The sequence below is a fragment of the Macrobrachium rosenbergii genome, chromosome 6 (assembly GCF_040412425.1).
Source record: "Macrobrachium rosenbergii isolate ZJJX-2024 chromosome 6, ASM4041242v1, whole genome shotgun sequence".
NCBI classification, from domain to species: Eukaryota; Metazoa; Arthropoda; class Malacostraca; order Decapoda; family Palaemonidae; genus Macrobrachium; species Macrobrachium rosenbergii.
The window spans coordinates 58,158,049-58,171,078 of record NC_089746.1 but is presented as its reverse complement, the minus strand read 5'-3'; the positions used below and the strand labels follow the sequence as shown (position 1 = coordinate 58,171,078).

Here is a 13,030-nt window from a genome sequence, read left to right as displayed (position 1 = left end):
GCTCTGGAAGTCTTTTTTTTTGTGAGTGACAAGCAGTGGTGTCACTTTTTTTTCTATCACCAAGTTCAAGCCTGCATATCTTTTGTTATGTCTGTTTTTATTTATCTTTATCTGTATGTTCTGTATGTTACTTTTACTCTTTGTTATGTCTTTTCTTTTCGATTTATAATACGTATTCAGTTCTTAGGAGGCTTGTTTTGCAAGGTGGTGGCCTGTTTGGAGTGCTCCTGGATTCCTTTTTGCTGAATAATAAGAGTAATCGACTGCGGGTGCACTTGCACAAATATCTGTATTTTTTGTGAAAATACAATTTTCTTTTCTTTCTGCTAGTTTTTTTGGTTCTCTCAGAAGCCATTAGAATTTTTTTATCTAAAACGCTTCGTATGTTTCATTGGTTAAAGTTTTATTCACTAAGATTTTGTTATTTTTAATGAACCAAAACGAACTTTGTCTCTTTGCATCATGGCGGCAGTGTTGACATACACGAGTATTGTTCGTCACAAAGTTTACCACTCAAGTCTATGGATCTAGCCGCTAAGCGGGCATGACGTCAATGGTAGTCATGGCAACGAATGGAATTTTGTTTTTTGTGATTGTCGTCTATTTGATTAGTGATTGAAGTATTAGGATATTTTGATATTATTAATAATATTACATGAAATTTAAAGATATTTTAATGGAGAAAAACTAATTCTAAGCAAATATCTAAAATAAGAAACTCCCACTGATTTTAAGTCTTCTAAAAGGTTTTCCTTCCTATGATGAAATACCTTTTTCGATCCTTATATTGGCAGACAATGAAAATGACACAGTTTTAACGTACTAAATTATGCCATTGAAAACAACAGTACGATTTTCTCATAACAGCTTTATTTGTGAGATGAAAGCCCGAGGCCGGTGAACAGGGGGCGACTTCGATGAAGGAGTCCTGGAACGGACCTCAAATTGACACTTGTGGTTAAAGATCGCTCTCGTCGTTTGTAACATTTCAGCGCTATAAACTCGAGTGGTTGAAATATCGCCCGACTAGATATCAGAGATCGAACTCTTTGATCGGTTGTGACTTAGAAGGTAAGTTAGTAGTGCGGAGTTTCATTGTGTATCTCCCCCGAAAAGCTGTGCAGGAGGAGGAGGAGAAGAAGAAGTCGTCTGCTGCTGTGTGTCTTCTACTGCTGCTGATGCTGCTGCTGCCAGGCGAGACTTCGTTCTTGGAGGTTTCGTTCGAGCCTCGATGAGGAGGCCTCGCTTTCAGAGGTAATAATATGTCCGGAGGGATGTGTCGGCGGAATCGCGTCTGTTATTCCTTGTTGCACGGTGCTTTGGGGGCCTTGGTTAACCAGCGGCTTCGCTGGTTTTATTAGGGCGATGGCTGTTGTACACACGAAATCAATTTCAGCTGAGCTTAGGAGGCTTAGTTTGACGCCCCAGCTCGGCTCTGCTCTATTTACGCTCTGATCAGGGCGAGCGACTTGGTTTTTTTTCGCCGGAGTTGCGTCATTTCTGAGCGGATTTTGCATTGACGTGTTTTAACTCTGCTGCCATTCTGTGGTGGTCAAGGCTGTCACCGAGTAGGCGTACCGACCCCCAAGGCTTTTTTAAGGGCCAACCAAGGGCAGTGCTGGGAGGTTGACCCAGTGAAGATTCCAGTTTCTGAATGGTGGTTTTGGTTCCGTAAGTAGGCGAGTTAATACCTTAAAGAGATGTGCCCTAGGTCATAATAGCCTGGAATTTATCATCAACATTAAAAATTGCCATCATCTTAAATTTTCATTAAAATATTTTTTCGACTCGTGCTAACTGATCTCATCTTTTTTATATTTCTCATCACCTTCTGTTACTTCTTTCAAATGAAGACCATATTTTTGGGAAGCTTGAATTTCAAGTCAGTGGCCCCTGTGGGCTAGTTCCATATGATTAGGGTTCATCTGAATAAAAATAGGCCTGGTAATAATAATATCACTTAGGTCAGCCTCAGCTGTCATGTTAGTGCAAAGGGTCACCGGAAACATAGGCTAGGTGCAGTTGCAAAATTTAGTGGTCAGTTTGACTTGGGTAAATTTCAGTTGATGCTTTTTAGCATTTAGTTTATTTTCCATATTCCTAACCAGTTTTCTTTTACAAAAAGCCCATAATCATTCCTGTTATTTCTCTGTTGTTTTGTCTTTTTGGCTGTCTGAATAACTTTTGTATACCATGTCTGTTGGAAATGAATTGGCCTTTGGGCTTTGGTGCAGTGATTCAAATATAATTTAGAAATTTTGACCTGCCTGTTGATGCCTTTATATCTATTGATAAAAGCTGGCCTATATTTTTGGCTGGTCGTTTATTTTTATTTGTCTATCGTGTAACTGCAACTTTACCCCCTGGTCAGGTAGTATCTTACGTGGGTCCTTACGTTAGGTTAGGTCAAAGAAGGGTAGGTGGGTATGTGTCCCTGTAAAATTCCTGTTCATTGATATAGTTGAAAACTATATCAAAATTGTTCATAAAACTATAGAAACACCTGCAAAATTCCTTGTGTATTATATTGATTGATTACAGATAACCTAACCTATAAAATTTTAAGTTATGCATTATTTTTTTTATAAAGTTATCAAAATATTTCCAGTGTAATTTATCATACATGATAATTTTATGGATATTTGCTCATAGTTGATTGTTCTTACAAAGATGGCTCCATTTTTAATTAATGACTAAATGCAATGCCATATGTAAACAAAGTACAATTATTGCATGAATGGCTAGTAAAGTGTTGTAGTATCTTTACACCAGCTTTACTGATGAATGTGATGTAGAAGGAAATTTGTTCAAATCTGACAGGATGACATAAGATAACTGTGGAAACAGCATAATTCTGGACTTTATAATAATGTACCATCTAACTTAGTTTAATATTTTATAATTTGATGAAACAGTAAAATTATTTGGTACCCCGAAGATGTCCTTGGCCATGTTAGGTAAAAAAAAATGAGAGGGAAGCCAGATGCCTTTTAACAGGTGTTAAAAAAACCATCATAATTGTTTGAAGCATGAAAAATTTTGCACATAGACAAATGTTTTGATTAGGCTACCATATACCTAAATCTTGGTATATGTAAGGAGTGCCATATTCTTGAAATTGTTAGAAACGTAGAGAATTGCCTCCAAGCTTACTGCGTATTTTTCAGGTATTTTAATGCTTTACGTAATGTTTCTTTGTTATTCCTATTGGCAAACATTATTTGTAGACATCACATACCCTTTAATTTAATCTAACCTCACCCTATATCTAAAAGTTTGGTTGGTGTTTTTTTATGTGCGGTACAATTAATATGCCACAGTTTTTTGGGGCTTGTATTCTCTCCCTATTAATTTTGTGTGTGGAACCAACTGCAATTGCAAGATAAGCTCCAGAGATGAGACATCATTTAAATGGATCAAGTGTACTGTAATTATTAAAAGAAAAAATCGAAACATAAAAGATTAATATTTTATGGTGGTAGTTACAGGGATACTTTGTAACTTTACCTGTTGTGCAGGCCCCCTGGACCCCATCCTAATTTATAAAAAAAGGAGGTACGGTAGTGATGTATACAGGAATCTTGGACACTGGCTAATCTAACATTACCTTGTCCATCTTATTCTAGGGAATTTCATTCTGCGACACAGATGAAGGTTAACTACAATTAACTTATTTCGGTTGTATAAGTGAAGTGTTCCCTAACAGGAAGTTGTGCAGTCTCTTATTTGGGTCAAAAATTTTTTTTATTTTGTCCTTAGAGAGAAACTTTGCCCTTTCTTTCATCTAAAGTCATTTCAAAGTACCGTACTGAATCTGGAAGGGTTTTTGTGTTTGGGCCCACAAAACTTTTATAATGATTAACAGTAAGATTAATATAACTGATAATTGGAAAACAAACGTACCCCACCAGTAGGCTGGTATTACAGTAGTACCTGAGACTATCCAATTTGTAATAATTTTCTTTGTCTACTTTCAGTTAAAACAGTATTGAGTTTATCAGCACATCACCAAAATTCCACAAACCTCACAATATAATATTTCTTTTTTTCCAAATTTATTGACAAATTTTGACAGTCATACAATGGCCACCAGTTTTGCCCTTTTTATTAGGCACAGTTTAATTATGATTTCCCTGCAAAAACTTGCTCTGCCAAGTCCCAAATAGAATGGGAGGTTAGGGGGCCAAATTCAGTTTAATAAAAACATGAGAAGCTCTTGTACAAATAGTCATGAACAAAATTGAGTAAACTTTAAAAAATTTCATAGCCTTTCTCAAAGCTTTTCTAAAAACACACTAGCTCCAATGACACTATTTCCACCCTCCCACTTGGGCAAACAACCTCATTTCAACATTATTACAATTGTTAAAATTAACCTTAAGGGAAGCTGCTTACTGCACATAGCTCACTCCTTTGAGTCTAGAATAAGTTTATTTTATTAGGAAGAGTTGCTCTCAAAGAGTTTTTCAGCATTCCTTTTTTACTCCTATAAAAAGAAAAGAAAACAAACTGATTTAGAATTTGAAATTGCAGACCACATTTGCTTTTTGAAGCTGAGGGAAGCAGGTTTACCACGTACATTACTTTGCAATCCTTAATTTCAAGGATAAGCATATTTTTAAAACAAACTAATTGTTGCATGCTCTGTATGCCTCTTGTCAACATTTGTAACAGTTTTGTTTAATGAACCAAGTACAGTCCTGTACAACATACCTTAAACTTTGCAGCTGATAACGGAATAGGTGGACCTTCCCAGTTGAACAGTATAAAAGAATTATGAAGGATGGGTTACACTGATATACTGTAATAGAAAAGTGTAAATTGTAAGGATATATGCACAAAAATAGAGATTGTTCACTGCAGCAGTAATTAATGAAGCAGGATCTACTCCATTAATAAAAAACATAGAGACAGCTTGTTGCTGAACTTGAAGTTTGAGTTTGGTTGGAATTTGGTGGGCCTTCAGTGCCATTGCAGGTGGAAGCCCCTGTTTAAACCCTAACAGACGTGCATTTTAAAGTTGTGCCATGTAAAAATTTCAGTAGAAATCCCATTTGGAGATTTTATTGTGCATATTTATCCTGAAACCAAATAGAATTTGTTTGTCATTTTTACTAAACTTGTCTATCCTGTCTGCACCGATGGGCTTTTAGTTAAATAACAGGTATTGGTATTCGCACCATCTGCTAATGTACCTGTCAGTGAGACGATGTCTCTTATACAATTGTTGGGAGCTGTACAGGCAGCGAATAGTATACAGCAGGTCAGTGGAATTGGTAATTTTACCATTATTCACATTATCCATTAGTGGCATAATTAGCACTGTACAACTTTCCAGCTCTATGCTGTGGGAAAACTATATCATTTGTGTGGGTTACATATTCTTGATTGATTCTTTTGAAGTTAAAACATTGCAAAACATTGTTAATGGTCTGTGTGGCTGTACCTCTTGGAAAGGGTGTGTAGTCCATTATTGATTGTGAAAAATTGGGAGCACCTTACAGAAAAATTTTTTAGCAACCTGAATTGCATAAAATGTTAACTGCGTAGGTAGATTTGTTAGGCTTATTTGTTAGGCTTTTTTTATGGGGAACTACAAGATTTTGAGCCTTAACTTAAAATTATTTTCATTTCACTCGTAGACTTGTTAGTTATGCAGTTTGGAATTGAGAGTTTTTCACTTGATACAAAATGATTTATGTCTGATATATGTTTAGCAAGTTGTTATTTCTTTCTTATGAAAGTTGTTGATTTTCAGCAAAGTATTTCATTTTACTCTCAGCAACCTGTTAACACCCATTAGGCCACTTTATTCTCACATTTTGTATGGAAGTTTCTTTCCCTTTGGTGCCTAACTTCGGATTTTTCTCCTGCTGTCCTGTTCCATGTAGTGATAGTTTAGCTGCCAAGAGGCTCAGGGCTAATTTCACATTTTATTTTCTTTTCTAGCCCTTTTCATGTTCCTTTGTGCCTAGGTTGGATAGATTGGCTGTACCATTGGTCCCCTGTATGTTTTTTGGGCAGCAGTGTTAAAAAATGTTGCACATCGAGCCCTTATCCATAATTTTATGAAGTTAACAACAGAAAAGCTTATTGTTCAACCAGTTCTAACTGGAGCATGTACATTTCTGCAGTACTATTTTGTTTTAGGCACCACATCCGTAGTCAGATGATGTACATGAATCAGTATCATGAAAAGGTTGGATGAACTTGGAAGCCATCAGTTTCAACAAAGTACAAGCAGTATAAATAATTCTGGCACTACGCAGAAATTTTGCAATGACGTGTGAAGTTTCATGTGCTGTTACCCACCCGATCTCTTTAAACATCCCATCCAGCTTTCTACTTTCAAAGGTATGAGGGTTGATGCTGATGGGTAACAGAAACTTGTTACAAACCCTATACTGCTGCACTAACAAAAGGCAAGCAAGTTTTACACTAAGGAACAGTGAAGAGCACTCTTTGTTTTCTCACTAAAGACCTCACATAGGTACAAAGTGCTTGAATCTCGCCCCATTAAGCACCCAATGATTAACGTGGCCCAAGGCAATTTGAATGCACAAGGTTGCCAGTACATAGCCATAATATGCATGAAACAGTGCAACCCCACTCAAATGTTGCTGGGAAAACAATGGAGCAAGTGACTTACAGAGAGAGCGAGGGCATCATACCTGGGGCCCACATACATTTTTCATTTGCATTCTCAGTCAGCATGACTGCTCAGCGCATGTTCACTAGGACTCGAGGTATGAAGGGCTACGGTTTGTATCTGCCTAGGAAAAATACAAATGACTATTTTAAAGTTTGTCATTTTTTGGAGCATTAAGAATGATATGAGACACTTTACTGTAGATGTTTTGTACTTTTGGCACAAAGGAAAAGTCAAATATGCAATTTACAAAGGTAACTGGTAGATCTGCAAGATAATTTTTTTTAGTGATTGTTAAGTGGGGCATGAGACCTGGACCATCAGCATTTCCCCTTCATTTCCACTTTTCCATGTTTTTCCTGTAGTGTTGTCAAATATTCCATCATGTGTTGCAGTTACCACTTTAGACAAATGATTAGAAAGGGCACACAAGAAAGATTTTTGCAGATAGTCCATGATGCTAAGTTGTAAGCTGAAGACTATTAAATAGGTCACCGTTGGTCAGTTAATGCCTCTATGTGACTGTATAACCTTCACTCCATATTTGATACTAATTAAACCCTATTAACTCCTCTTACATATGACTGGCTTCCACTCTAAGATTGATCTATCATGCACTGATAAATAGCAATGATTTTTGGCTCTCATCCAGGTAAATCCTGTATCACACCCAAGTTTGCATGATGTAATACATCCCATATCCAGTGACATGTGTTAGCTTGGAGTTTTCGTCAGTAGATGCTACTCTACCTTCAATTCATTGTACGTCATCTGTGTATTATTTGCTGTTTTAAGTGCTGTAATTTGTGTCTGTTATGATTTCTTGTGTAAAACAAAGTTATTGCCATGATCTGATGGCCTACAGGTTGAGATTTCTAGGTAACGGATAATTAATTAGGACTGATAGAGGCATGATGAGCAGTAGTCATTAGTGGCTTATGTTCATTAAGCCACCGATGATTACTGCTCATCAAAGCTTAATGTACAGTTGATGTTAGGTAGCACTTGGGCAATTGATGCTAACCTGCAAGTGACAACGTTGGATGCTTGAGTACTTTGAACGTCATAGCAAGAACTGTTAGCCTAAACATTTGCAGGTTTTGAGGTAATGCGATTGTTAGCTGAGAATCATAGTAGATATGGTTGAGGATGCACATAACATTCTGAGAGATGGTCACTGGGGTGTCAGGTATCAGAGGCCTGTTTAGTTAACAAAGTTTGATGATGGCTAGATGATGGATAACTGCTGGGCACTGTGACATGACACCTCAAGTCTCGAGAACTGGGTAGTGTGATGTGACACCACAAACAGCCTTGGAACTGGGTATTGTGTTGTGGGTTCAGGTAGGGTTATGTGGTGCTGTGATACCTGAACGGCCCCTGGTACTGGGTAGTGTTACATTTGACACCTGAAATAATCAAAGTGAACCATTGAATGGGAGTGGTGTTTGACATAAGCATATGCATCAGCATATCAGTTTGGATTTAACTTTGCTGGATTATGCTACATACTTCAATGGTATCTTTTACCAGTGCTATAATCTTCTGTTCCTGATCTTAACTAAAGCTGTCATCAACTTCATTTCACTTTTGGAGCTGTTGGGTAACTGCAAAAAGTGTTGCATCATTTGCAGTACCGTTTGCAAAATGTGCTTTCATATTTTCTAGCCTAACAGTCATGTCATTGGTAAAAATTAAAAAATAGCTGGGATCCCTAGAACACTGTCCTTGAAAACACCAGACAGGATTGGTTCTTTGTCACTGAAAGTACCTTTAATAATTACTTTTTCTGTCTATCTGTTGGTCTTTTGTGAACGAGGTCAGTTATCTAAATGCTGACTCTTGTGTTAAAATGTTATATAAATGCCTAATTGATAAGGAGCACCTAAATCAGTTTGAACAGGTCTGAGCTCAAATCACTTATCAAAGTTGTCTTGAATATAAGTACAGTAGTAAGAGCCAAGAGGTCTTCAGAAGTTCAGCAATTAATTGCTACTTATAGGTAGTGTATTTTTCAGGAAATGGCCATATTAACGGTACTCTGCTCATATAATTGCTGAAGGACCAACTTTTCAAAGACCTTAGAAAGTCATAGAAGAATTAAGATTCAGCGTAATATTTCCAGTTAGTATATATAGAAGCTTGAAGGAGGAACTATATTGCATAATAACCACTCATCTGGAAAAGTGAATCAGATGGTAAAATGTACAAAGATTTAGAGGAAGGGTCCACATATCTTGGAAAACAGAGGAAAAATCATAATCTTTTTTGTAAAATGTTATCACGTTTTTGCATCGGTTTTTCCCCGTGGGTGTTGGACATACATTTCATTCTCTCCTCTCTCTTGTTCTCTCCTCTGACCTGTGCACTTTCTATCTAAACTCCCATCAGCGTCAGTTGTTCGCCTGTGCCCTTTTTCAAGATTTCTTGGTCTTCCCACCAATTTTCATTTTTTGTCCTTTTGCATTGGGTGTCTGGTTTATGCAAGACTTGGAATGAAAAATGTTTCAGGCGCAGTGGTTCAGGAAAGCAGGTGTCTTGAGGATCAGACAGTTGCCTTATCTTTGTAGTTCTGCTTTGTTCTTAAGTTTGGTTAGCATTCTCCTGTCATTAGCTGATAAGGATAAAGGGGGAGGTAGATATTGTAAAGGAATGAAGGAAAATTTAAGATTTCTTCATGATGGTCTTTTGACAGTGTAAACTTCTGTTTTATTTTTGGCTTTGTATGGTGTAAACTTTTTTTTCTTTTATCTTGGCCTTTGATTGTGGAAAGGATTTTCTTGAAGTTTCATAACTGGGTATGGTTTGCAATGCATAATGGTAATTACTTTAGTGATTAATTATGTAGATAATCATTCATGGAAGAAGGGTGAGATTCCATAGATATCTTAAGACTTTTTTTTCAGCCATAGACTGCTAACCATCTGTTGTATTAACAGCCACTGTAATTATTGGTATGTCATACCTTAAACTGGCAAACAAAAGAATACTAAAAACAAAACATTAGTAAGTACTAAGTAGATGTACTCAATATTCACAATTAATGTTTTATGTAAATAGCTGGAACTTAAAACTTGACTCAGCCTCATTCACATGCACATCTGTAAAGTTGTGGCTGTGACACAGTTCATTGACAGGCAACACACTGGAAGCATGTTCTGCCCTTGAGAGGCACTGAAAACAGCACAACAGGTACTCCCACATCTCTGCTACAGGTGGTCTAGCCCCAGAAGTTAAGTGAGGGCAGGAAGGTTACACATGCCACAGGTGACATCCCTGAGCAGCCATTACAGACTATGAGCTGCAAGCCAGTGCACTTCCTAGGCCTTGATGAGATAAATTGTCAACTCTACAAATTTTTCCCAGCGATGTATTACGCCACTCTTTGACTTGTTTTTATGTTTATAATACTGTACAAGAATTTATGGTCCAAGGGTCCAGTATACCTAAAAACACACACACTGGTCATCTTGATGTACATTTATTGGCTAGACACATCATGGGAAGTATCCACTTCCCTTTTCATCTTGTAGTCTTCAGTTATGGCCAGCTTCATGCTGCTGACCAGGGATTGGCTTCATGCATTTTAGGCAAGGGGAGGAGGACAATTGTCTCAGAGGTGAAGGTGTTTGGCACATGGGAAATCATCTCCCTGGAGAACAGGAAATTGTCTTTCATGACTGCTGTTGTTTCATTTGTCTTGCAGCATTGTGTTGAAGATCCTTGACAATTGAGGGGCATAGGTGAACCAGTTGTCGATCATCATGCACAACTTCATTGATGTTGACACATCCTCTGATTGGTCATTCTAGAGCTCTTCTGAACTTGGAGAAGTTGCATCAAAAGCCTCACTTCATGTACGTTCATTACTGATGCTAAACTTGCAATCAGCTTCTCAACATTCTGCTCAGGTAAACTACTGTATCATCTATATTGAGCATCAGGGACATCATCAGTCTAGCACATGGAAAAGTAATAAGGCTAGCAACAAATATAGCAGTAACTGGAGGCAGCATCAGACCTAGTAACAAGGTTAGCAACAAAGTTAGGGAGAAATGACTAGCATTCACTTTCTATCTTATGCCTTTCCTTGGATGTATTTTATATCAGTTACTACTCTCATGTCGCATCTGCTGTACACGGTTGAGCTGTGTCTGTGAGCTGTGTCTGTGAGCTGTGCCCTTGCTATGCAAACTCTGCATACCATGCCTGGGGTGTTGTCCATATGGCAGAACTGCAGGTGGTTAGCAAGTTAGCAGTAAGGAGCTGGGGTAGTGCAGTATGATAACAATAAGCATTAGTGTTTTTGAGAAATATATTAATTTTGAAGACATCTTAAAAAATGAAACGCCATCAGAAATTTAAAGAACAATCTTCCTTCACCAACAGCAAAGATGATAAAAAAAAGACTGTACTCAACTTTTTTTGCATCCACTGTGAAATCTGACATCAAAACAACAGGCAATGTCTGTGCCTTCTGTAGCTACAAATATGGTCAATTTGACTGTTTGCCAGCTAACTGTCCCTGTTGACAGTCAAAGCAGTCATGCTTTACTGCTTTCACAAGTAGTTCAGCTACTCAGCCTCAGTTGTCACTTTCCATGCTGTCACATCACAAAATGTAATTAATTTTGTTTTGAGAATACTTTTCCTGCCATGAGCCATGGTTGACAACATTAATCTCTGTCTTTAAGAGGAAATAATATTTTTTAGTAACACACAAACACTAATCTTGGGTGGTACATAACCAGTGTTGACCTGAATGATTATCACTACACTAACCCAAAGCCTGTAGCAGAGACCTATGTGCAGAGTGGGACGGCACATCTTTCCTCTACTGTGATTAAATGCAAACTGAGGCTACTGGAGCAAGGGCAGCCAATGGACTAGGAACCATGCAAAGACAACATTGGGAACACACAAGTTTTAGTGCCATATGAGTAATGTAAACACTAAGATTGGGTGGTACACAACTCTTCATCATTGTTACTAGGTTTTCATACAGCTGAAGTAAGACCCACATTAAACGCATGTGCAAATCTCAAATGCTTATCCTTCCTCTGCCACAGTGAGCTGCCAACTGATGGAACTGACTGGATTGTGGGCAACCCTTGAACTGCAGGAATTGTAGACAATGGCAATGACAATCATGCACATGCCCAGTGTTAGCATTCTAACCAGTTTATGAACAAGGCCATTACACATACCATTGTGCTGAAGTTAATAACAAGAAAATATATTGGAAGAGAAATAGAGTATTTGTATCTTTATTGGCATAGCCATAGATACTATGGAAATGAAGTTGACTGGAATTTTACATTGGATATATATGACCTTGGTTGTATGCCAGTATCCTCTTTGGGTGTAGATAGGATTTAAAGAAATTCTAAAATTGCCAAATTATATATACAGTAGATCAGGAAGCATATTTCGCAAAAATTGAAGTACTGTACCTGGATAAAGGAAGGATGCTATTTTAACCAAGCTCAGGATATTTTTTGCCATCACTATATTATACTGTACATCCTTTTCCCCCTTACTGGAATAATGATGTTGCTGGAGTATGCCCTGATCTAAATCATCTAAATACCAGAGACATAATTAAAGGCTTAAGTCAACAGGTAAACAGTGAGGTTTAACATGACGATTGAAATATATGCTTCTCCAAGATTTCAAACACTGGTTCTCGCCTGCATTTTAAGTTTATTTTACAAATGGTTTCCTGTTTTGGTAAGCGTTATGACAGCATTGAGTGTACTCATATCAGGTGTTTCTTCCTCGTCACTTTCTCTCCACCAAAGCTGTGATGCATGATGGTCAGCTAACAGCTAGGTGCCTGATTCACTGCTTAGGTCAACAGAGGCATGGCGGATTTTGGAGACCATGTCCAGTTTGTTCCTCCCTTTCTAATTTGAGAATCGAACTGGTTCTCTCAATATGTACAGCTCAGTGGTCTGGTTAAACTAAGGTTTACTTTTTCCTCTCAATATGTAAGCTGATGGCACTTACACACACGCATGTACACACGAAGGAAGGGATGAAATTAAACACTGTACTGGTACTATATAATGAAATGAGAGGATTAGTGAAGAAAAAAAGAATGTCGTTTGAAGTGCAGTTGTAGGTCATAAAAGATGACCTTGTCACTAAATGCAAGAGGTAAAAGTCAACAAAAGATTCATAGGTAGTTGAAATACGGGAGTGAGTCTGGGCAAGTGCAGTTCGTGCTTTATAGATTAGTGGTAGCTGCTTTTGAGGTGAATGTGTAGAGGGGAGTTAGGCAGTGGATATTACAGTACAATAAAGGGACAAGAGGAAAGATGTTTTAAGAAAAATTTAGCCCAAGGTTGACTGATAATGTGTAGAAGACAATGTAACGTG

The 13,030-nt window shown here is 37.7% G+C and overlaps 1 protein-coding gene across 21 annotated transcripts in view; it reads left to right on the top strand.

Annotated features, from left to right (window-relative positions):
• Positions 1-540: 540 nt before the first annotated feature.
• Positions 541-13,030, top strand: part of PMCA (plasma membrane calcium-transporting ATPase 3) — a 476,515-nt gene continuing 464,025 nt past the window's right edge. For 14 of the 21 annotated variants that reach the window (XR_010853416.1, XR_010853400.1, XR_010853408.1 and 11 more), the window contains exon 1: positions 920-1,071. The gene's annotated coding sequence lies outside the window, so the exon portion shown is untranslated. Of the gene's footprint in view, positions 1,255-13,030 lie in introns of all 21 variants that reach the window. The other 7 variants (XR_010853417.1, XR_010853401.1, XM_067105915.1 and 4 more) reach the window with 4 other exon arrangements.